Here is a 26809-nt window from a genome sequence, read left to right on the forward strand (position 1 = left end):
CCTTCCTACCTGACCCGCCGGAGTAGGACCGGTATCCCTACCCGATGTTTCGATGTAGAACCGGTTCCCCCACCAGTACTCTGGGGTTGGAACGGAACCCTTTGTGATGCGCCAGAGAACACCAGCTGTCCCTTCGTGCGCGCTGGACTAGACCCGGCCTCCCTACCGGACCCCAGAGGTTAGACCCGGTATCCCTACCTGATGCTCCGCATTAGGCTTGGCACCCATACCGGATGTTCTGGGGTAGTAGCGGTACCCCCACCGTTACTCTGCGGTAATATCGGTACACCCACCGTTACTCCGGGGTAGTACGTGAACCCTTACTGGTTCACTGGGGTACACATGATGACGTTACTGGCGCGCGGTGTAGACCAGACATTCCTAGCTGACCCTCCGTGTTAGGCCCGGTATCCCTACCTGATGCTCCGTTGTTGGCCTGGCACCCATACCTGATATTCTGGGGTAGTACCGGTAACTCCACCGGTACTCTGCAGTATTATCGGTACACCCACCGGTACTCCAGGGTAGTACCTGAACCCTTACTGGTTCGCTGCAGTACACCTGCTGAACTTACGGGCGTGCGGTATAGACCAGACATTCCTACCTGACCCTCCAGGCTAGGCCCGGTATCCCTACCTATTGCTCTGCGGTAGGCCTGGCCCCCTACCCGACAATCTGGGGTAGTACCGGTACACCCACTGGTACTCCGCGGTAGTTTTGCTATACCCACCGGTACTCCTGGATTTTACCGGAACACTTCCTGGTGCGCCGGGGTACACCTGCTGATCCTACGGGCGCGCCGCTTTACGCCCACCCTTCCTACCTGACCCTCCGGAGTAGGCGCGGTATACGTACCCGATGTTTCGAGGTAGAACCGGTGCACCCACCAGTACTCTGGGGTTGGAACGGAACCCTTTGTGATGCGCCAGAGAACACCAGCTGTCCCTTCGTGCGCGCTGGACTAGACCCGGCCTCCCTACCGGACCCCACAGGTTAGACCCGGTATCCCTACCTGATGCTCCGCATTAGGCTTGGCACCCATACCCGATGTTCTGGGGTACTAGCGGTACCCCCACCGTTACTCTGCCTTAGTATCGGTACACCCACCGGTACTCCGAGGTAGTACGTGAACCCTTACTGGTTCACAGGGTTACTCCTGCTGACTTTACGGGTGCGCGGTGTAGACCAGACATTCCTACCTGACCCTCCGTGTTAGGCCCGGTATCCCTACCTGATGCTCCGTTGTTGGCCTGGCACCCATACCTGATATTCTGGGGTAGTACCGGTACCCCCACCGGTACTCTGCAGTAGTATCGGTACACCCACCGGTACTCCAGGGTAGTACCTGAGCCCTTAATGGTTCAATGGGGTACACCTGCTGAACTTACGGGCGTGCTTTATAGACCAGACATTCCTACCTGACCCTCCAGGCTAGGCCCGGTATCCCTACCTGATGCTCTGCGGTAGGCCTGGCCCCCTACCCGACAATCTGGGTTAGTACCGGTACACCCACTGGTACTCCGCGGTAGTTTTGCTATACCCACCGGTACTCCTGGATTGTACCGGAACACTTACTGGTGCGCCGGGGTACACCTGCTGACCCTACGGGCGCGACGCTTTACGCCCTCCCTTCCTACCTGACCCGCCGGAGTAGGACAGGTATCCCTACCCGATGTTTCGATGTAGAACCGGTTCCCCCACCAGTACTCTGGGGTTGGAACGGAACCCTTTGTGATGCGCCAGAGAACACCAGCTGTCCCTTCGTGCGCGCTGGACTAGACCCGGCCTCCCTACCGGACCCCAGAGGTTAGACCCGGTATCCCTACCTGATGCTCCGCATTAGGCTTGGCACCCATACCGGATGTTCTGGGGTAGTAGCGGTACCCCCACCGTTACTCTGCGGTAATATCGGTACACCCACCGTTACTCCGGGGTAGTACGTGAACCCTTACTGGTTCACTGGGGTACACATGATGACGTTACTGGCGCGCGGTGTAGACCAGACATTCCTAGCTGACCCTCCGTGTTAGGCCCGGTATCCCTACCTGATGCTCCGTTGTTGGCCTGGCACCCATACCTGATATTCTGGGGTAGTACCGGTACCCCCACCGGTACTCTGCAGTATTATCGGTACACGCACCGGTACTCCAGGGTAGTACCTGAACCGTTACTGGTACGCTGCAGTACACCTGCTGAACTTACGGGCGCGCGGTATAGACCAGACATTCCTACCTAACCCTCCAGGCTAGGCCCGGTATCCCTACCTGATGCTCTGCGGTAGGCCTGGCCCCCTACCCGACAATCTGGGCTAGTACCGGTACACCCACCCGTACTCCGCGGTAGTTTTGCTATACCCACCGGTACTCCTGGATTGTACCGGAACACTTACTGGTGCGCCGGGGTACACCTGCTGATCCTACGGGCGCCCCGCTTTACGCCCACCCTTCCTACCTGACCCGCCAGAGTAGGCACGGTATACGTACCCGATGTTTCGAGGTAGAACCGGTTCCCCCACCAGTACTCTGGGGTTGGAACGGAACCCTTTGTGATGCGCCAGAGAACACCAGCTGTCCCTTCGTGCGCGCTGGACTAGACCCGGCCTCCCTACCGGACCCCACAGGTTAGACCCGGTATCCCTACCTGATGCTCCGCATTAGGCTTGGCACCCATACCCGATCTTCTGGGGTAGTAGCGGTACTCCCACCGTTACTCTGCGGTAGTATCGGTACACCCACCGGTACTCCGAGGTAGTACGTGAACCCTTACTGGTTCACTGGGTTACTCCTGCTGACTTTACGGGTGCGCGGTGTAGACCAGACATTCCTACCTGACCCTCCGTGTTAGGCCCGGTATCCCTACCTGATGCTCCGTTGTTGGCCTGGCACCCCTACCTGATATTCTGGGGTAGTACCGGTACCCCCACCGGTACTCTGCAGTAGTATCGGTGCACCCACCGGTACTCCAGGGTAGTACCTGAACCCTTACTGGTACGCTGCAGTACACCTGCTGAACTTACGGGCACGCGGTATAGACCAGACATTCCTACCTAACCCTCCAGGATAGGCCCGATATCCCTACCTGACGCTCTGCGGTAGACCTGGCCCCCTACCCGACAATCTGGGTTAGTACCGGTACACCCACTGGTACTCCGCGGTAGTTTTGCTATACCCACCGGTACTCCATGATTTTACCGGAACTCTTACTGGTGTGCCGGGGTACACCTGCTGATCCTACGGGCGCCCCGCTTTACGCCCACCCTTCCTACCTGACCCGCCGGAGTAGGCCCGGTATCCCTACCCGATGTTTCGAGGTAGAACCCGTTCCCCCACCAGTACTCTGGGGTTGGAACGGAACCCTTTGTGATGAGCCAGAGAACACCAGCTGTCCCTTCGTGCGCGCTGGACTAGACCCTGCCTCCCTACCGGACCCCACAGGTTAGACCCGCTATCCCTACCTGATGCTCCGCATTAGGCTTGGCACCCATACCCGATGTTCTGGGGTAGTAGCGGTACCCCCACAGTTACTCTGCGGTAGTATCGGTACACCCACCAGTACTCCGAGGTAGTACGTGAACCCTTACTGGTTCACTGGGTTACTCCTGCTGACTTTACGGGTGCGCGGTGTAGACCAGACATTCCTACCTGACCCTCCGTGTTAGGCCCGGTATCCCTACCTGATGCTCCGTTGTTGGCCTGGCACCCCTACCTGATATTCTGGGGTAGTACCGGTACCCCCACCGGTACTCTGCAGTAGTATCGGTACACCCACCGGTACTCCAGGGTAGTACCTGAACCCTTACTGGTACGCTGCAGTACACCTGCTGAACTTACGGGCACGCGGTATAGACCAGACATTCCTACCTAACACTCCAGGCTAGGCCCGGTATCCGTACCTGATGCTCTGCGGTAGGCCTGGCCCCCTACCCAACAATCTGGGTTAGTACCGGTACACCCACTGGTACTCCGCGGTAGTTTTCCTATACCCACCGGTACTCCTGGATTTTACCGGAACACTTACTGGTGCGCCGGGGTACACCTGCTGATCCTACGGGCGCCCCGCTTTACGCCCACCCTTCCTACCTGACCCGCCAGAGTAGGCACGGTATACGTACCCGATGATTCGAGGTAGAACCGGTTCCCCCACCAGTACTCTGGGGTTGGAACGGAACCCTTTGTGATGCGCCAGAGAACACCAGCTGTCCCTTGGTGCGCGCTGGACTAGACCCGGCCTCCCTACCGGACCCCAGAGGTTAGACCCGGTATCCCTACCTGATGCTCCGCATTAGGCTTGGCACCCATACCGGATGTTCTGGTGTAGTAGCGGTACCCCCACCGTTACTCTGCGGTAGTATCGGTACACCCACCGGTACTCCGAGGTAGTACGTGAACCCTTACTGGTTCACTGGGTTACTCCTGCTGACTTTACGGGTGCGCGGTGTAGACCAGACATTCCTACCTGACCCTCCGTGTTAGGCCCGGTATCCCTACCTGATGCTCCGTTGTTGGCCTGGCACCCCTACCTGATATTCTGGGGTAGTACCGGTACCCCCACCGGTACTCTGCAGTAGTATCGGTACACCCACAGGTACTCCAGGGTAGTACCTGAACACTTACTGGTACGCTGCAGTACACCTGCTGAACTTACGGGCACGCGGTATAGACCAGACATTCCTACCTAACCCTCCAGACTAGGCCCGGTATCCCTACCTGATGCTCTGCGGTAGACCTGGCCCCCTACCCAACAATCTGGGTTAGTACCGGTACACCCACTGGTACTCCGCGGTAGTTTTCCTATACCCACCGGTACTCCTGGATTTTACCGGAACACTTACTGGTGCGCCGGGGTACAACTGCTGATCCTACGGGCGCCCAGCTTTACGCCCACCCTTCCTACCTGACCCGCCAGAGTAGGCCCGGTATACGTACCCGATGTTTCGAGGTAGAACCGGTTCCCCCACCAGTACTCTGGGGTTGGAACGGAACCCTTTGTGATGCGCCAGAGAACACCAGCTGTCCCTTCGTGCGCGCTGGACTAGACCCGGCCTCCCTACCGGACCCCACAGGTTAGACCCGGTATCCCTACCTGATGCTCCGCATTAGGCTTGGCACCCATACCGGATGTTCTGGGGTAGTAGCGGTACCCCCACCGTTACTCTGCGGTAGTATCAGTACACACACCGGTACTCCAAGCTAGTGCGTGAACCCTTACTGGTTCACTGGGTTACTCCTGCTTACTTTACGGGTGCGCGGTGTAGACCAGACATTCCTACCTGACCCTCCGTGTTAGGCCTTGTATCCCTACCTGATGCTCCGTTGTTGGCCTGGCACCCATACCTGATATTCTGGGGTAGTACCGGTACCCCCACCGGTACTCTGCAGTAGTATCGGTGCACCCACCGGTACTCCAGGGTAGTACCTGAACCCTTACTGGTTCGCTGGGGTAGACCTGCTGAACTTACGGGCGCGCGGTATAGACCAGACATTCCTACCTGACCCTCCAGGCTAGGCCCGGTTTCCCTACCTATTGCTCTGCGGTAGGCCTGGCCCCCTACCCGACAATCTGGGGTAGTACCGGTACACCCACTGGTACTCCGTGGTAGTTTTGCTATACCCACCGGTACTCCTGGATTGTACCGGAACACTTACTGGTGCGCCGGGTACACCTGCTGATCCTACGGGCGCCCCGCTTTACGCCCACCCTTCCTACCTGACCCTCCGGAGTAGGCGCGGTATACGTACCCGATGTTTCGAGGTAGAACCGGTTCCCCCACCAGTACTCTGGGGTTGGAACGGAACCCTTTGTGATGCGCCAGAGAACACCAGCTGTCCCTTCGTGCGCGCTGGACTAGACCCGGCCTCCCTACCGGACCCCAGAGGTTAGATCCGGTATCCCTACCTGATGCTCCGCATTAGGCTTGGCACCCATACCCGATCTTCTGCGGTAGTAGCGGTACCCCCACCGTTACTCTGCGGTAGTATCGGTACACCCACCGGTACTCCGAGGTAGTACGTGAACCCTTACTGGTTCACTGGGTTACTCCTGCTGACTTAACGGGTGCGCGGTGTAGACCAGACATTCCTAGCTGACCCTCCGTGTTAGGCCCGGTATCCCTACCTGATGCTCCGTTGTTGGCCTGGCACCCATACCTGATATTCTGGGGTAGTACCGGTACCCCCACCGGTACTCCGCAGTAGTATCGGTACACCCACCGGTACTCCAGGGTAGTACCTGAACCCTTAAAGGTTCGCTGCGGTACACCTGCTGAACTTACGGGCCCGCGGTATAGACCAGACATTCCTACCTGACCCTCCAGGCTAGGCCCGGTATCCCTACCTGATGCTCTGCGGTAGGCCTGGCCCCCTACCCGACAATCTGGGTTTGTACCGGTACACCCACTGGTACTCCGCAGTAGTTTTGCTATACCCACCGGTACTCCTGGATTTTACCGGAACAATTACTGGTGCGCCGGGGTACACCTGCTGATCCTACGGGCGCACCGCTTTACGCCCACCCTTCCTACCTGACCCGCCGGAGTAGGCCCGGTATACGTACCCGATGTTTCGAGGTAGAACCCGTTCCCCCACCGGTACTCTGGGGTTGGAACGGAACCCTTTGTGATGCGCCAGAGAACACCAGCTGTCCCTTGGTGCGCGCTGGACTAGACCCGGCCTCCCTACCGGACCCCACAGGTTAGACCCTGTATCCCTACCTGATGCTCCCCATTAGGCTTGGCACCCATACCCGATGTTCTGGGGTAGTAGCGGTACCCCCACAGTTACTCTGCGGTAGTATCGGTACACCCACCGGTACTCCGAGGTAGTACGTGAACCCTTACTGGTTCACTGGGTTACTCCTGCTGACTTTAGGGGTGCGCGGTGTAGACCAGACATTCCTACCTGACCCTCCGTGTTAGGCCCGGTATCCCTACCTGATGCTCCGTTGTTGGCCTGGCACCCCTACCTGATATTCTGGGGTAGTACCGGTACCCCCACCGGTACTCTGCAGTAGTATCGGTACACCCACAGGTACTCCAGGGTAGTACCTGAACCCTTACTGGTATGCTGCAGTACACCTGCTGAACTTACGGGCGCGCGGTATAGACCAGACATTCCTACCTAACCCTCCAGGCTAGGCCTGGTATCCCTACCTGATGCTCTGCGGTAGACCTGGCCCCCTACCCAACAATCTGGGTTAGTACCGGTACACCCACTGGTACTCCGCGGTAGTTTTCCTATAACCACCGGTACTCCTGGATTTTACCGGAACACTTACTGGTGCACCGGGGTACACCTGCTGATCCTACGGGCGCCCCGCTTTACGCCCACCCTTCCTACCTGACCCGCCAGAGTAGGCACGGTATACGTACCCGATGTTTCGAGGTAGAACCGGTTCCCCCACCAGTACTCTGGGGTTGGAACGGAACCCTTTGTGATGCGCCAGAGAACACCAGCTGTCCCTTCGTGCGCGCTGGACTAGACCCGGCCTCCCTACCGGACCCCACAGGTTAGACCCGGTATCCCTACCTGATGCTCCGCATTAGGCTTGGCACCCATACCGGATGTTCTGGGGTAGTAGCGGTACCCCCACCGTTACTCTGCGGTAGTATCGGTACACACACCGGTACTCCAAGCTAGTGCGTGAACCCTTACTGGTTCACTGGGTTACTCCTGCTTACTTTACGGGTGCGCGGTGTAGACCAGACATTCCTACCTGACCCTCCGTGTTAGGCCTTGTATCCCTACCTGATGCTCCGTTGTTGGCCTGGCACCCATACCTGATATTCTGGGGTAGTACCGGTACCCCCACCGGTACTCTGCAGTAGTATCGGTACACCCACCGGTACTCCAGGGTAGTACCTGAACCCTTACTGGTTCGCTGGGGTAGACCTGCTGAACTTACGGGCGCGCGGTATAGACCAGACATTCCTACCTGACCCTCCAGGCTAGGCCCGGTATCCCTACCTGATGCTCTGCGGTAGGCCTGGCCCCCTACCCGACAATCTGGGCTAGTACCGGTACACCCACTGGTACTCCGCGGTAGTTTTGCTATACCCACCGGTACTCCTGGATTGTACCGGAACACTTACTGGTGCGCCGGGGTACACCTGCTGATCCTACGGGCGCCCCGCTTTACGCCCACACTTCCTACCTGACCCGCCAGCGTGGGCCCGGTGTACGTACCCGATGTTTCGAGGTAGAACCGGTTCCCCCACCAGTACTCTGGGGTTGGAACGGAACCCTTTATGATGCGCCAGAGAACACCAGCTGTCCCTTCGTGCGCGCTGGACTAGACCCGGCCTCCCTACCGGACCCCAGAGGTTAGACCCGGTATCCCTACCTGATGCTCCGCATTAGGCTTGGCACCCATACCGGATGTTCTGGGGTAGTAGCGGTACCCCCACCGTTACTCTGCGGTAGTATCGGTACACCCACCGTTACTCCGGGGTAGTACGTGAACCCTTACTGGTTCACTGGGTTACTCCTGCTGACTTTACGGGTGCGCGGTGTAGACCAGACATTCCTACCTGACCCTCCGTGTTAGGCCCGGTATCCCTACCTGATGCTCCGTTGTTGGCCTGGCACCCCTACCTGATATTCTGGGGTAGTACCGGTACCCCCACCAGTACTCTGCAGTAGTATCGGTACACCCACCGGTACTCCAGGGTAGTACCTGAACCCTTACTGGTTCGCTGCAGTACACCTGCTGAACTTACGGGCGCGCGGTATAGACCAGACATTCCTACCTAACCCTCCAGGCTAGGCCCGGTATCCCTACCTATTGCTCTGCGGTAGGCCTGGCCCCCTACCCAAAAATCTGGGTTAGTACCGGTACACCCACTGGTACTCCGCGGTAGTTTTCCTATACCCACCGGTACTCCTGGATTGTACCGAAACACTTACTGGTGCGCCGGGGTACACCTGCTGATCCTACGGGCGCCCCGCTTTACGCCCACCCTTCCTACATGACCCGCCGGAGTAGGCCCGGTATACGTACCCGATGTTTCGAGGTAGAACCGGTTCCCCCACCAGTACTCTGGGGTTGGAACGGAACCCTTTGTGATGCGCCAGAGAACACCAGCTGTCCCTTCGTGCGCGCTGGACTAGACCCGGCCTCCCTACCGGACCGCACAGGTTAGACCAGGAATCCCTACCTGATGCTCCGCATTAGTCTTGGCACCCATAACTGATCTTCTGGGGTAGTAGCGGTACTCCCACCGTTACTCTGCGGTAGTATCGGTACACCCACCTGTACTCCGAGGTAGTACGTGAACCCTTACTGGTTCACTGGGTTCCTCCTGGTGACTTTACGGGTGCGCGGTGTAGACCAGACATTCCTAGCTGACCCTCCGTGTTAGGCCCGGTATCCCTACCTGATGCTCCGTTGTTGGCCTGGCACACCTACCTGATATGCTGGGGTAGTACCGGTACCCCCACCGGTACTCTGCAGTAGTATCGGTACACCCACCGGTACTCCAGGGTAGTACCTGAACCCTTACTGGTTCGTTGCGGTACACATGCTGAACTTACGGGCGCGCGGTATAGACCAGACATTCCTACCTGACCCTCCAGGCTAGGCCCGGTATCCCTACCTGATGCTCTGCGGTAGGCCTGGCCCCCTACCCGACAATCTGGATTAGTACCAGTACACCCACTGGTACTCCGCGGTAGTTTTGCTATACCCACCGGTACTCCGGGATTTTACTGGAACACTTACTGGTGCGCCGGGGTACACCTGCTGATCCTACGGGCGCCCCGCTTTACGCCCACCCTTCCTACCTGACCCGCCAGAGTAGGCCCGGTATACGTACCCGATGTTTCGAGGTAGAACCGGTTCCCCCACCAGTACTCTGGGGTTGGAACGGAACCCTTTGTGATGCGCCAGAGAACACCAGCTGTCCCTTCGTGCGCGCTGGACTAGACCCGGCCTCCCTACCGGACCCCAGAGGTTAGACCCGGTATCCCTACCTGATGCTCCGCATTAGGCTTGGCACCCATACCCGATGTTCTGGGGTAGTAGCGGTCCCCCCCCCGTTACTCTGCGGTAGTATCGGTACACCCACCGGTACTCCGAGGTAGTACGTGAACCCTTACTGGTTCACTGGGGTACACCTGCTGACATTACTGGCGCGCGGTGTAGACCAGACATTCCTACCTGACCCTCCGTGTTAGGCCCGGTATCCCTACCTGATGCTCCATTGTTGGCCAGGCACCCCTACCCGATATGCTGGGGTAGTACCGGTACCCCCACCGGTACTCTGCAGTAGTATCGGTACACCCACCGGTACTCCAGGGTAGACCTGAACCCTTACTGGTTCGCTGCGGTACACCTGCTGAACTTACGGGCGCGCGGTATAGACCAGACATTCCTACCTGACGCTCCAGGCTAGGCCCGGTATCCCTACCTGATGCTCTGCGGTAGGCCTGGCCCCCTACCCGACAATCTGGGCTAGTACCGGTACACCCACTGGTACTCCGCGGTAGTTTTGCTATACCCACCGGTACTCCTGGATTGTACCGAAACACTTACTGGTGCGCCGGGGTACACCTGCTGACCCTACGGCGTGCCGCTTTACGCCCACCCTTCCTACCTGACCCGCCGGAGTAGGCCCGGTATACTTACCCGATGTTTCGAGGTAGAACCCGTTCCCCCACAAGTACTCTGGGGTTGGAACGGAACCCTTTGTGATGCGCCAGAGAACACCAGCTGTCCCTTCGTGCGCGCTGGACTAGACCCGGCCTCCCTACCGGACCCCACAGGTTAGACCCGGTATCCCTACCTGATGCTCCGCATTAGGCTTGGCACCCATACCGGATGTTCTGGGGTAGTAGCGGTACCCCCACCGTTACTCTGCGGTAGTATCGGTACACCCACCGGTACACCGAGGTAGTACGTGAACCCTTACTGGTTCACTGGGTTACTCCTGCTGACTTTACGGGTGCGCGGTGTAGACCATACATTCCTACCTGACCCTCCAGGCTAGGCCCGGTATCCCTACCTGATGCTCTGCGGTAGGCCTGGCCCCCTACCCGACAATCTGGGTTAGTACCGGTACACCCACTGGTACTCCGCGGTAGTTTTGCTACACCCACCGGTACTCCTGGATTGTACCGGAACACTTACTGGTACGCCGGGGTACACCTGCTGACCCTACGGGCGCGACGCTTTACGCCCACCCTTCCTACCTGACCCGCCGGAGTAGGACCGGTATCCCTACCCGATGTTTCGATGTAGAACCGGTTCCCCCACCAGTACTCTGGGGTTGAAACGGAACCCTTTGTGATGCGCCAGAGAACACCAGCTGTCCCTTCGTGCGCGCTGGACTAGACCCGGCCTCCCTACCGGACCCCAGAGGTTAGACCCGGTATCCCTACCTGATGCTCGGCATTAGGCTTGGCACCCATACCCGATGTTCTGGGGTAGTAGCGGTACCCCCACCGTTACTCTGCGGTAGTATCGGTACACCCACCGTTACTCCGGGGTAGTACGTGAACCCTTACTGGTTCACTGGGGTACACATGATGACGTTACTGGCGCGCGGTGTAGACCAGACATTCCTAGCTGACCCTCCGTGTTAGGCCCGGTATCCCTACCTGATGCTCCGTTGTTGGCCTGGCACCCATACCTGATATTCTGGGGTAGTACCGGTAACTCCACCGGTACTCTGCAGTATTATCGGTACACCCACCGGTACTCCAGGGTAGTACCTGAACCCTTACTGGTTCGCTGCAGTACACCTGCTGAACTTACGGGCGTGCGGTATAGACCAGACATTCCTACCTGACCCTCCAGGCTAGGCCCGGTATCCCTACCTATTGCTCTGCGGTAGGCCTGGCCCCCTACCCGACAATCTGGGGTAGTACCGGTACACCCACTGGTACTCCGCGGTAGTTTTGCTATACCCACCGGTACTCCTGGATTTTACCGGAACACTTCCTGGTGCGCCGGGGTACACCTGCTGATCCTACGGGCGCGCCGCTTTACGCCCACCCTTCCTACCTGACCCTCCGGAGTAGGCGCGGTATACGTACCCGATGTTTCGAGGTAGAACCGGTTCCCCCACCAGTACTCTGGGGTTGGAACGGAACCCTTTGTGATGCGCCAGAGAACACCAGCTGTCCCTTCGTGCGCGCTGGACTAGACCCGGCCTCCCTACCGGACCCCACAGGTTAGACCCGGTATCCCTACCTGATGCTCCGCATTAGGCTTGGCACCCATACCCGATCTTCTGGGGTAGTAGCGGTACCCCCACCGTTACTCTGCGGTAGTATCGGTACACCCACCGGTACTCCGAGGTAGTACGTGAACCCTTACTGGTTCACTGGGTTACTCCTGCTGACTTAACGGGTGCGCGGTGTAGACCAGACATTCCTACCTGACCCTCCGTGTTAGGCCCGGTATCCCTACCTGATGCTCCGTTGTTGGCCTGGCACCCCTACCTGATATTCTGGGGTAGTACCGGTACCCCCACCGGTACTCTGCAGTAGTATCGGTACACCCACCGGTACTCCAGGGTAGTACCTGAACCCTTACTGGTACGCTGCAGTACACCTGCTGAACTTACGGGCACGCGGTATAGACCAGACATTCCTACCTAACCCTCCAGGCTAGGCCCGGTATCCCTACCTGATGCTCTGCGGTAGACCTGGCCCCCTACCCAACAATCTGGGTTAGTACCGGTACACCCACTGGTACTCTGCGGTAGTTTTCCTATACCCACCGGTACTCCTGGATTTTACCGGAACACTTACTGGTGCGCCGGGGTACACCTGCTGATCCTACGGGCGCCCCGCTTTACGCCCACCCTTCCTACCTGACCCGCCAGAGTAGGCACGGTATACGTACCCGATGATTCGAGGTAGAACCGGTTCCCCCACCAGTACTCTGGGGTTGGAACGGAACCCTTTGTGATGCGCCAGAGAACACCAGCTGTCCCTTCGTGCGCGCTGGACTAGACCCGGCCTCCCTACCGGACCCCAGAGGTTAGACCCGGTATCCCTACCTGATGCTCCGCATTAGGCTTGGCACCCATACCGGATGTTCTGGGGTAGTAGCGGTACCCCCACCGTTACTCTGCGGTAGTATCGGTACACCCACCGTTACTCCGGGGTAGTACGTGAACCCTTACTGGTTCACTGGGGTACACATGATGACGTTACTGGCGCGCGGTGTAGACCAGACATTCCTAGCTGACCCTCCGTGTTAGGCCCGGTATCCCTACCTGATGCTCCGTTGTTGGCCTGGCACCCATACCTGATATTCTGGGGTAGTACCGGTACCCCCACCGGTACTCCGCAGTAGTATCGGTACACCCACCGGTACTCCAGGGTAGTACCTGAACCCTTACTGGTTCGCTGCGGTACACCTGCTGAACTTACGGGCGCGCGGTATAGACCAGACATTCCTACCTGACCCTCCAGGCTAGGCCCGGTATCCCTACCTGATGCTCTGCGGTAGGCCTGGCCCCCTACCCGACAATCTGGGTTTGTACCGGTACACCCACTGGTACTCCGCGGTAGTTTTGCTATACCCACCGGTACTCCTGGATTTTACCGGAACACTTACTGGTGCGCCGGGGTACACATGCTGATACTACGGGCGCGCTGCTTTAGGCCCACCCTTCCTACCTGACCCGCCGGAGTAGGCCCGGTATACGTACCCGATGTTTCGAGGTAGAACCCGTTCCCCCACCGGTACTCTGGGGTTGGAACGGAACCCTTTGTGATGCGCCAGAGAACACCAGCTGTCCCTTCGTGCGCGCTGGACTAGACCCGGCCTCCCTACCGGACCCCACAGGTTAGACCCGGTATCCCTACCTGATGCTCCCCATTAGGCTTGGCACCCATACCCGATGTTCTGGGGTAGTAGCGGTACCCCCACCGTTACTCTGCGGTAGTATCGGTACACCCACCGGTACTCCAGGGTAGTACCTGAACCCTTACTGGTTCGCTGCGGTACACCTGCTGAACTTACGGGCGCGCGGTATAGACCAGACATTCCTACCTGACCCTCCAGGCTAGGCCCGGTATCCCTACCTGATGCTCTGCGGTAGGCCTGGCCCCCTACCCGACAATCTGGGTTAGTACCGGTACACCCACTGGTACTCCGCGGTAGTTTTGCTATACCCACCGGTACTCCTGGATTTTACTGGAACACTTACTGGTGCGCCGGGGTACACATGCTGATACTACGGGCGCGCTGCTTTAGGCCCACCCTTCCTACCTGACCCGCCGGAGTAGGCCCGGTATACGTACCCGATGTTTCGAGGTAGAACCCGTTCCCCCAACGGTACTCTGGGGTTGGAACGGAACCCTTTGTGATGCGCCAGAGAACACCAGCTGTCCCTTCGTGCGCGCTGGACTAGACCCGGCCTCCCTACCGGACCCCACAGGTTAGACCCGGTATCCCTACCTGATGCTCCCCATTAGGCTTGGCACCCATACCCGATGTTCTGGGGTACTAGCGGTACCCCCACCGTTACTCTGCGGTAGTATCGGTACACCCACCGGTACTCCGAGGTAGTACGTGAACCCTTACTGGTTCACTGGGTTACTCCTGCTGACTTTACGGGTGCGCGGTGTAGACCAGACATTCCTACCTGACCCTCCGTGTTAGGCCCGGTATCCCTACCTGATGCTCCGTTGTTGGCCTGGCACCCCTACCTGATATTCTGGGGTAGTACCGGTACCCCCACCGGTACTCTGCAGTAGTATCGGTACACCCACAGGTACTCCAGGGTAGTACCTGAACCCTTACTGGTACGCTGCAGTACACCTGCTGAACTTACGGGCACGCGGTATAGACCAGACATTCCTACCTAACCCTCCAGGCTAGGCCCGGTATCCCTACCTGATGCTCTGCGGTAGACCTGGCCCCCTACCCAACAATCTGGGTTAGTACCGGTACACCCACTGGTACTCCGCGGTAGTTTTCCTATACCCACCGGTACTCCTGGATTTTACCGGAACACTTACTGGTGCGCCGGGGTACACCTGCTGATCCTACGGGCGCCCAGCTTTACGCCCACCCTTCCTACCTGACCCGCCAGAGTAGGCCCGGTATACGTACCCGATGTTTCGAGGTAGAACCGGTTCCCCCACCAGTACTCTGGGGTTGGAACGGAACCCTTTGTGATGCGCCAGAGAACACCAGCTGTCCCTTCGTGCGCGCTGGACTAGACCCGGCCTCCCTACCGGACCCCACAGGTTAGACCCGGTATCCCTACCTGATGCTCCGCATTAGGCTTGGCACCCATACCGGATGTTCTGGGGTAGTAGCGGTACCCCCACCGTTACTCTGCGGTAGTATCGGTACACACACCGGTACTCCAAGCTAGTGCGTGAACCCTTACTGGTTCACTGGGTTACTCCTGCTTACTTTACGGGTGCGCGGTGTAGACCAGACATTCCTACCTGACCCTCCGTGTTAGGCCTTGTATCCCTACCTGATGCTCCGTTGTTGGCCTGGCACCCATACCTGATATTCTGGGGTAGTACCGGTACCCCCACCGGTACTCTGCAGTAGTATCGGTGCAACCACCGGTACTCCAGGGTAGTACCTGAACCCTTACTGGTTCGCTGGGGTAGACCTGCTGAACTTACGGGCGCGCGGTATAGACCAGACATTCCTACCTGACCCTCCAGGCTAGGCCCGTTTTCCCTACCTATTGCTCTGCGGTAGGCCTGGCCCCCTACCCGACAATCTGTGTTAGTACCGGTACACCCACTGGTACTCCGTGGTAGTTTTGCTATACCCACCGGTACTCCTGGATTGTACCGGAACACTTACTGGTGCGCCGGGTACACCTGCTGATCCTACGGGCGCCCCGCTTTACGCCCACCCTTCCTACCTGTCCCTCCGGAGTAGGCGCGGTATACGTACCCGATGTTTCGAGGTAGAACCGGTTCCCCCACCAGTACTCTGGGGTTGGAACGGAACCCTTTGTGATGCGCCAGAGAACACCAGCTGTCCCTTCGTGCGCGCTGGACTAGACCCGGCCTCCCTACCGGACCCCAGAGGTTAGACCCGGTATCCCTACCTGATGCTCCGCATTAGGCTTGGCACCCATACCCGATCTTCTGCGGTAGTAGCGGTACCCCCACCGTTACTCTGCGGTAGTATCGGTACACCCACCGGTACTCCGAGGTAGTACGTGAACCCTTACTGGTTCACTGGGTTACTCCTGCTGACTTAACGGGTGCGCGGTGTAGACCAGACATTCCTAGCTGACCCTCCGTGTTAGGCCCGGTATCCCTACCTGATGCTCCGTTGTTGGCCTGGCACCCATACCTGATATTCTGGGGTAGTACCGGTACCCCCACCGGTACTCCGCAGTAGTATCGGTACACCCACCGGTACTCCAGGGTAGTACCTGAACCCTTACTGGTTCGCTGCGGTACACCTGCTGAACTTACGGGCCCGCGGTATAGACCAGACATTCCTACCTGACCCTCCAGGCTAGGCCCGGTATCCCTATCTGATGCTCTGCGGTAGGCCTGGCCCCCTACCCGACAATCTGGGATTGTACCGGTACACCCACTGGTACTCCGCGGTAGTTTTGCTATACCCACCGGTACTCCTGGATTTTACCGGAACAATTACTGGTGCGCCGGGGTACACCTGCTGATCTTACGGGCGCACCGCTTTACGCCCACCCTTCCTACCTGACCCGCCGGAGTAGGCCCGGTATACGTACCCGATGTTTCGAGGTAGAACCCGTTCCCCCACCGGTACTCTGGGTTTGGAACGGAACCCTTTGTGATGCGCCAGAGAACACCAGCTGTCCCTTGGTGCGCGCTGGACTAGACCCGGCCTCCCTACCGGACCCCACAGGTTAGACCCGGTATCCCTACCTGATGCTCCCCATTAGGCTTGGCACCCATACCCGATGTTCTGGGGTAGTAGCGGTACCCCCACAGTTACTCTGCGGTAGTATCGGTACACCCACCGGTACTCCGAGGTAGTACGTGAACCCTTACTGGTTCACTGGGTTACTCCTGCTGACTTTACGGGTGCGCGGTGTAGACCAGACATTCCTACCTGACCCTCCGTGTTAGGCCCGGTATCCCTACCTGATGCTCCGTTGTTGGCCTGGCACCCCTACCTGATATTCTGGGGTAGTACCGGTACCCCCACCGGTACTCTGCAGTCGTATCGGTACACCCACCGGTACTCCAGGGTAGTACCTGAACCCTTACTGGTACGCTGCAGTACACCTGCTGAACTTACGGGCCCGCGGTATAGACCAGACATTCCTACCTGACCCTCCAGGCTAGGCCCGGTATCCCTACCTGATGCTCTGCGGTAGGCCTGGCCCCCTACCCGACAGTCTGGGGTAGTACCGGTACAACACTGGTGCTTCGCAGTAGTTTTACTTTACCCACCGGAACTCCTGTATTGTACCGGAACACTTACTGGTGCGCCGGGGTACACGTGCTGATACTAAGGGCGCGCCGCTTTACGCCCACCCTTCCTACCTGACCCGCCGGAGTAGACCCGGTATTCCTACCCGATGATTCGAGGTAGAACCGGTTCCCCACCAGGACTCTGGGTTTGGAACGGAACCCTTTGTGATGCGCCAGAGAACACCAGCTGTCCCTTGGTGCGCGCTGGACTAGACCCGGCCTCCCTACCGGACCCCACAGGTTAGACCCGGTATCCCTACCTGATGCTCCGCATTAGGCTTGGCACCCATACCAGATGTTCTGGGGTAGTAGCGGTACCCCAACCGTTACTCTGCGGTAGTATCGGTACACCCACCGGTACTCCGCGGTAGTACGTGAACCCTTACTGGTTCACTGGGGTACACATGATGACGTTACTGGCGCGCGGTGTAGACCAGACATTCCTACCTGACCCTCCGTGTTAGGCCCGGTATCCCTACCTGATGCTCCGTTGTTGGCCTGGCACCCCTACCCAATATTCTGGGGTAGTAGCGGTACCCCCACCGTTACTCTGCGGTAGTATCGGTACACCCACCGGTACTCCGAGGTAGTATGTGAACCCTTACTGGTTCACTGGGTTAGTCCTGCTGACTTTACGGGTGCGCGGTGTAGACCAGACACTCCTATCTGACCCTCCGTGTTAGGCCCGGTATCCCTACCTGATGCTCCGTTGTTGGCCTGGCACCCCTACCTGATATTCTGGGGTAGTACCGGTACCCCCAACGGTACTCTGCAGTAGTATCGGTACACCCACCGGTACTCCAGGGTAGTACCTGAACCCTTACTGGTTCGCTGCACTACACCTGCTGAACTTACGGGCGCGCGGTATAGACCAGACATTCCTACCTGACCCTCCAGGCTAGGCCCGGTATCCCTACCTATTGCTCTGCGGTAGGCCTGGCCCCCTACCCGACAATCTGGGGTAGTACCGGTACACCACTGGTACTCCGCGGTAGTTTTGCTATACCCACCGGTACTCCTGGATTTTACCGGAACACTTACTGGTGCGCCGGGGTACACCTGCTGATCCTACGGGCGCCCCGCTTTACGCCCACCCTTCCTACCTGACCCGCCAGAGTAGGCACGGTATACGTACCCGATGTTTCGAGGTAGAACCGGTTCCCCCACCAGTACTCTGGGGTTGGAACGGAACCCATTGTGATGCGCCAGAGAACACCAGCTGTCCCTTGGTGCGCGCTGGACTAGACCCGGCCTCCCTACCGGACCCCAGAGGTTAGACCCGGTATCCCTACCTGATGCTCCGCATTAGGCTTGGCACCCATACCCGATGTTCTGGGGTAGTAGCGGTACCCCCACCGTTACTCTGCGGTAGTATCGGTACACCCACCGGTATTCCAGGGTAGTACGTGAACCCTTACTGGTTCACTGGGTTACTCCTGCGGACATTACTGGCGCGCGGTGTAGACCAGACATTCCTAACCGACCGTCCGTGTTAGGGCCGGTATCCCTACCTGATGCTCCGTTGTTGGCCTGGCACCCCTACCCGATATGCTGGGGTAGTAGCGGTACCCCCACCGTTACTCTGCGGTAGTATCGGTACACCCACCGGTACTCCGGGGTAGTACGTGAACCCTTACTGGTTCACTGGGGTACACATGATGACGTTACTGGCGCGCGGTGTAGACCAGACATTCCTACCTGACCCTCCGTGTTAGGCCCGGTATCCCTTCCTGATGCTCCGTTGTTGGCCTGGCACCCATACCTGATATGTTGGGGTAGTACCGGTACCCCCACCGGTACTCTGCAGTCGTATCGGTACACCCACCGGTACTCCAGGGTAGTACCTGAACCCTTACTGGTTCGCTGCAGTACACCTGCTGAACTTACGGGCCCGCGGTATAGACCAGACATTCCTACCTGACCCTCCAGGCTAGGACCGGTATCCCTACCTGATGCTCTGCGGTAGGCCTGGCCCCCTACCCGACAATCTGGGGTAGTACCGGTACACCCACTGGTACTCCGCGGTAGTTTTGCTATACCCACCGGTACTCCTGGATTTTACCGGAACACTTACTGGTGCGCCGGGATACACATGCTGATACTACGGGCGCGCCGCTTTACGCCCACCCTTCCTACCTGACCCGCTGGAGGAGACCCGGTATTCCTACCCGATGTTTCGAGGTAGAACCCGTTCCCCCACCAGGACTCTGGGGTTGGAACGGAACCCTTTGTGATGCGCCAGAGAACACCAGCTGTCCCTTCGTGCGCGCTGGACTAGACCAGGCCTCCCTACCGGACCGCACATGTTAGGCCCGGTATCCCTACCTGATGCTCCGCATTAGGCTTGGCACCCATACCCGGTCTTCTGGGGTAGTAGCGGTACCCCCACCGTTACTCTGCGGTAGTATCGGTACACCCACCGGTACTCTGAGGTAGTACGTGAACCCTTACTGGTTCACTTGGTTACTCCTGCTGACTTTACGGGTGCGCAGTGTAGACCAGACATTCCTAGCTGACCCTCCATGTTAGGCCCGGTATCACTACCTGATGCTCCGTTGTTGGCCTGGCACCCATACCTGATATTCTGGGGTAGTACCGGTACCCCCACCGGTACTCTGCAGTAGTATCGGTACACCCACCGGTACTCCAGGGTAGTACCTGAACCCTTACTGGTTCGCTGCACTACACCTGCTGAACTTACGGGCGCGCGGTATAGACCAGACATTCCTACCTGACCCTCCAGGCTAGGCCCGGTTTCCCTACCTATTGCTCTGCGGTAGGCCTGGCCCCCTACCCGACATTCTGGGTTAGTACCGGTACACCACTGGTACTCCGCGGTAGTTTTGCTATACCCACCGGTACTCCTGGATTTTACCGGAACACTTACTGGTGCGCCGGGGTACACCTGCTGATCCTACGGGCGCCCCGCTTTACACCCACCCTTCCTACCTGACCCGCCAGAGTAGGCACGGTATACGTACCCGATGTTTCGAGGTAGAACCGGTTCCCCCACCAGTACTCTGGGGTTGGAACGGAACCCTTTGTGATGCGCCAGAGAACACCAGCTGTACCTTCGTGCGCGCTGGACTAGACCCGGCCTCCCAACCGGACCCCACAGGTTAGACGCGGTATCCCTACGTGATGCTCCGCATTAGCCTTGGCACCCATAACCGATCTTCTGGGGTAGTAGCGGTACCCCCACCGTTACTCTGCGGTAGTATCGGTACACCCACCGGTACTCCGAGGTAGTACGTGAACCCTTACTGGTTCACTGGGTTACTCCTGCTGACTTTACGGGTGCGCGGTGTAGACCAGACATTCCTACCTGACCCTCCGTGTTAGGCCCGGTATCCCTACCTGATGCTCCGTTGTTGGCCTGGCACCCCTACCCGATATTCTGGGGTAGTAGCGGTACCCCCACCGTTACTCTGCGGTAGTATCGGTACACCCACCGGTACTCCGGGGTAGTACGTGAACCCTTACTGGTTCACTGGGGTACACATGATGACGTTACTGGTGCGCGGTGTAGACCAGACATTCCTACCTGACCCTCCGTGTTAGGCCCGGTATCCCTACCTGATGCTCCGTTGTTGGCCTGGCACCCATACCTGATATGCTGGGGTAGTACCGGTACCCCCACCGGTACTCTGCAGTAGTATCGGTACACCCACCGGTACTCCAGGGTAGTACCTGAACCCTTACTGGTTCGCTGCAGTACACCTGCTGAACTTACGGGCGCGCGGTATAGACCAGACATTCCTACCTGACCCTCCAGGCTAGGCCCGGTATCCCTACCTATTGCTCTGCGGTAGGCCTGGCCCCCTACCCGACAATCTGTGTTAGTACCGGTACACCCACTGGTACTCCGCGGTAGTTTTGCTATAACCACCGGTACTCCTGGATTTTACCGGAACACTTACTGGTGCGCCGTGGTACACATGCTGATACTACGGGCGCGCTGCTTTAGGCCCACCCTTCCTACCTGACCCGCCAGAGTAGGCAAGGTATACGTACCCGATGTTTCGAGGTAGAACCGGTTCCCCCACCAGTACTCTGGGGTTGGAACGGAACCCTTTGTGATGCGCCAGAGAACACCAGCTGTCCCTTCGTGCGCGCTGGACTAGACCCGGCCTCCCAACCCCAACCCACAGGTTAGACCCGGTATCCCTACGTGATGCTCCGCATTAGCCTTGGCACCCATAACCGATCTTCTGGGGTAGTAGCGGTATCGCCACCGTTACTCTGCGGTAGTATCGGTACACCCGAGGTAGTACGTGAACCCTTACTGGTTCACTGTGTTACTCCTGCTGACTTTACGGGTGCGCGTTGTAGACCAGACATTCCTAGCTGACCCTCCGTTTTAGGCCCGGTATGCCTACCTGATGCTCCGTTGTTGGCCTGGCACCCCTACCCGATATGCTGGGGTAGTACCGGTACCCCCACCGGTACTCTGCAGTAGTATCGGTACACCCACCGGTACTCCAGGGTAGTACCTGAACCCTTACTGGTTCGCTGCAGTACACCTGCTGAACTTACGGGCGCGCGGTATAGACCAGACATTCCTACCTGACCCTCCAGGCTAGGCCCGGTATCCCTACCTATTGCTCTGCGGTAGGCCTGGCCCCCTACCCGACAATCTGGGTTTTACCGGAACACTTACTGGTGCGCCGGGGTACACCTGCTGATCCTACGGGCGCCCCGCTTTATGCTCACCCTTCCTAACTGACCGGCCAGAGTAGGCACGGTATACGTACCCGATGTTTCGAGGTAGAACCGGTTCCCCCACCAGTACTCTGGGGTTGGAACGGAACCCTTTGTGATGCGCCAGAGAACACCAGCTGTCCCTTCGTGCGCGCTGGACTAGACCCGGCCTCCCTACCGGACCCGACAGGTTAGACCCGGTATCCCTACCTGATGCTCCGCATTAGGCTTGGCACCCATACCCGATGTACTGGGGTAGTAGCGGTACCACCACCGTTACTCTGCGGTAGTATCGGTACACCCACCGGTACTCCGGGGTAGTACGTGAACACTTACTGGTTCAGTGGGTTACTCCTGCTGACTTTACGGGTGCGCGGTGTAGACCAGACATTCCTACCTGACCCTCCGTGTTAGGCCCGGTATCCCTACCTGATGCTCCGTTGTTGGCCTGGCACCCATACCTGATATTCTGGGGTAGTACCGGTACCCCCACCGGTACTCTGCAGTAGTATCGGTACACCCACCGGTACTCCAGGGTAGTACCTGAACCCTTACTGGTTCGCTGCGGTACACCTGCTGAACTTACGGGCCCGCGGTATAGACCAGACATTCCTACCTGACCCTCCAGGCTAGGCCCGGTATCTCTACCTGATGCTCTGCGGTAGGCCTGGCCCCCTACCCGACAATCTGGGGTAGTACCGGTACACCCACTGGTACTCCGCGGTAGTTTTGCTATACCCACCGGTACTCCTGGATTTTACCGGAACACTTCCTGGTGCGCCGGGGTACACCTGCTGACCCTACGGGCGCGCCGCTTTACGCCCACCCTTCCTACCTGACCCGCCGGAGTAGACCTGGTATTCCTACCCGATGTTTCGAGGTAGAACCCGTTCCCCCACCGGTACTCTGGGGTTGGAACGGAACCCTTTGTGATGCGCCAGAGAACACCAGCTGTCCCTTCATGCGCGCTGGACTAGACCCGGCCTCCCTACCGGACCCCACAGGTTAGACCCGGTATCCCTACCTGATGCTCCGCATTATGCTTGGCACCCATACCCGATCTTCTGGGGTAGTAGCGGTACCCCCACCGTTACTCTGCGGTAGTATCGGTACACCCACCGGTACTCCGAGGTAGTACCTGAACTCTTACTGGTTCGCTGCGGTACACCTGCTGAACTTGCGGGACCGCGGTATAGAGCAGACATTCCTACATGACCCTGCAGGCTAGGCCCAGTATCCCTACCTATTGCTCTGCGGTAGGCCTGGCCCCCTACCCGACAATCTGGGTTAGTACCGGTACACCACTGGTGCTCCGCAGTAGTTTTACTTTACCCACCGGAACTCCTGGATTGTACCGGAACACTTACTGGTGCGCCGGGGTACACGTGCTGATACTAAGGGCGCGCCGCTTTACGCCCACCCTTCCTACCTGACCCGCCGGAGTAGACCCGGTATTCCTACCCGATGATTCGAGGTAGAACCGGTTCCCCCACCAGTACTCTGGGGTTGGAACGGAACCCTTTTTGATGCGCCAGAGAACACCAGCTGTACCTTCGTGCGCGCTGGACTAGACCCGGCCTCCCAACCGGACCCCACAGGTTAGACGCGGTATCCCTACGTGATGCTCCGCATTAGCCTTGGCACCCATAACCGATCTTCTGGGGTAGTAGCGGTACCCCCACCGTTACTCTGCGGTAGTATCGGTACACCCACCGGTACTCCGAGGTAGTACGTGAACCCTTACTGGTTCACTGGGTTACTCCTGCTGACTTTACGGGTGCGCGGTGTAGACCAGACATTCCTACCTGACCCTCCGTGTTAGGCCCGGTATCCCTACCTGATGCTCCGTTGTTGGCCTGGCACCCCTACCCGATATTCTGGGGTAGTAGCGGTACCCCCACCGTTACTCTGCGGTAGTATCGGTACACCCACCGGTACTCCGGGGTAGTACGTGAACCCTTACTGGTTCACTGGGGTACACATGATGACGTTACTGGCGCGCGGTGTAGACCAGACATTCCTACCTGACCCTCCGTGTTAGGCCCGGTATCCCTACCTGATGCTCCGTTGTTGGCCTGGCACCCATACCTGATATGCTGGGGTAGTACCGGTACCCCCACCGGTACTCTGCAGTAGTATCGGTACACCCACCGGTACTCCAGGGTAGTACCTGAACCCTTACTGGTTCGCTGCAGTACACCTGCTGAACTTACGGGCGCGCGGTATAGACCAGACATTCCTACCTGACCCTCCAGGCTAGGCCCGGTATCCCTACCTATTGCTCTGCGGTAGGCCTGGCCCCCTACCCGACAATCTGTGTTAGTACCGGTACACCCACTGGTACTCCGCGGTAGTTTTGCTATACCCACCGGTACTCCTGGATTTTACCGGAACACTTACTGGTGCGCCGTGGTACACATGCTGATACTACGGGCGCGCTGCTTTAGGCCCACCCTTCCTACCTGACCCGCCAGAGTAGGCACGGTATACGTACCCGATGTTTCGAGGTAGAACCGGTTCCCCCACCAGTACTCTGGGGTTGGAACGGAACCCTTTGTGATGCGCCAGAGAACACCAGCTGTCCCTTCGTGCGCGCTGGACTAGACCCGGCCTCCCAACCCCAACCCACAGGTTAGACCCGGTATCCCTACGTGATGCTCCGCATTAGCCTTGGCACCCATAACCGATCTTCTGGGGTAGTAGCGGTATCCCCACCGTTACTCTGCGGTAGTATCGGTACACCCGAGGTAGTACGTGAACCCTTACTGGTTCACTGTGTTACTCCTGCTGACTTTACGGGTGCGCGTTGTAGACCAGACATTCCTAGCTGACCCTCCTTTTTAGGCCCGGTATGCCTACCTGATGCTCCGTTGTTGGCCTGGCACCCCTACCCGATATGCTGGGGTAGTACCGGTACCCCCAACGGTACTCTGCAGTAGTATCGGTACACCCACCGGTACTCCAGGGTAGTACCTGAACCCTTACTGGTTCGCTGCAGTACACCTGCTGAACTTACGGGCGCGCAGTATAGACCAGACATTCCTACCTGACCCTCCAGGCTAGGCCCGGTATCCCTACCTGATGCTCTGTGGTAGGCCTGGCCCCCTACCCGACAATCTGGGTTTTACCGGAACACTTACTGGTGCGCCGGGGTACACCTGCTGATCCTACGGGCGCCCCGCTTTATGCCCACCCTTCCTAACTGACCCGCCAGAGTAGGCACGGTATACGTACCCGATGTTTAGAGGTAGAACCGGTTCCCCCACCAGTACTCTGGGGTTGGAACGGAACCCTTTGTGATGCGCCAGAGAACACCAGCTGTCCCTTCGTGCGCGCTGGACTAGACCCGGCCTCCCTACCGGACCCCAGAGGTTAGACCCGGTATCCCTACCTGATGCTCCGCATTAGGCTTGGCACCCATACCCGATCTTCTGGGGTAGTAGCGGTACTCCCACCGTTACTCTGCCGTAGTATCGGTACACCCACCGGTACTCCGAGGTAGTACGTGAACCCTTACTGGTTCACTGGGTTACTCCTGCTGACTTTACGGGTGCGCGGTGTAGACCAGACATTCCTAACCGACCGTCCGTTTTAGGCCCGGTATCCCTACCTGATGCTCCGTTGTTGGCCTCGCAGCCCTACCTGATATGCTGGGGTAGTACCGGTACCCCCACCGGTACTCCGCAGTAGTATCGGTACACCCACCGGTACTCCAGGGTAGTACCTGAACCCTTACTGGTTCGCTGCACTACACCTGCGGAACTTATGGGCGCGCGGTATAGACCAGACATTCCTGCCTGACCCTCCAGGCTAGGCCCGGTATCCCTACCTATTGCTCTGCGGTAGGCCTGGCCCCCTACCCAACAATCTGGGTTAGTACCGGTACACCCACTGGTACTCTGCGGTAGTTTTGCTATACCCACCGGTACTCCTGGATTGTACCGGAACACTTACTGGTGCGCCGGGGTACACCTGCTGACCGTACGGGCGCCCCGCTTTACGCCCACCCTTCCTACCTGACCCGCCGGGTTAGGCCTGGTATCCCTACCCGATGTTTCGAGGTAGAACCCGTTCCCCCACCGGTACTCTGGGGTTGGAACGGAACCCTTTGTGATGCGCCAGAGAACACCAGCTGTCCCTTCATGCGCGCTGGACTAGACCCGGCCTCCCTACCGGACCCCACAGGTTAGACCCGGTATCCCTACCTGATGCTCCGCATTATGCTTGGCACCCATACCCGATCTTCTGGGGTAGTAGCGGTACCCCCACCGTTACTCTGCGGTAGTATCGGTACACCCACCGGTACTCCGAGGTAGTACCTGAACACTTACTGGTTCGCTGCGGTACACCTGCTGAACTTACGGGACCGCGGTATAGAGCAGACATTCCTACCTGACCCTCCGTGTTAGGCCCGGTATCCCTACCTGATGCTCCGTTGTTGGCCTGGCACCCCTACCTGATATTCTGGGGTAGTACCGGTACCCCCACCGGTACTCTGCAGTAGTATCGGTACACCCACCGGTACTCCAGGGTAGTACCTGAACCCTTACTGGTTCGCTGCACTACACCTGCTGAACTTACGGGCGCGCGGTATAGACCAGACATTCCTACCTGACCCTCCAGGCTAGGCCCGGTATCCCTACCTATTGCTCTGCGGTAGGCCTGGCCCCCTACCCGACAATCTGGGGTAGTACCGGTACACCACT

This window comes from Accipiter gentilis, unplaced genomic scaffold, assembly GCF_929443795.1.
Source record: "Accipiter gentilis unplaced genomic scaffold, bAccGen1.1, whole genome shotgun sequence".
NCBI lineage: Eukaryota > Metazoa > Chordata > Aves > Accipitriformes > Accipitridae > Astur > Astur gentilis.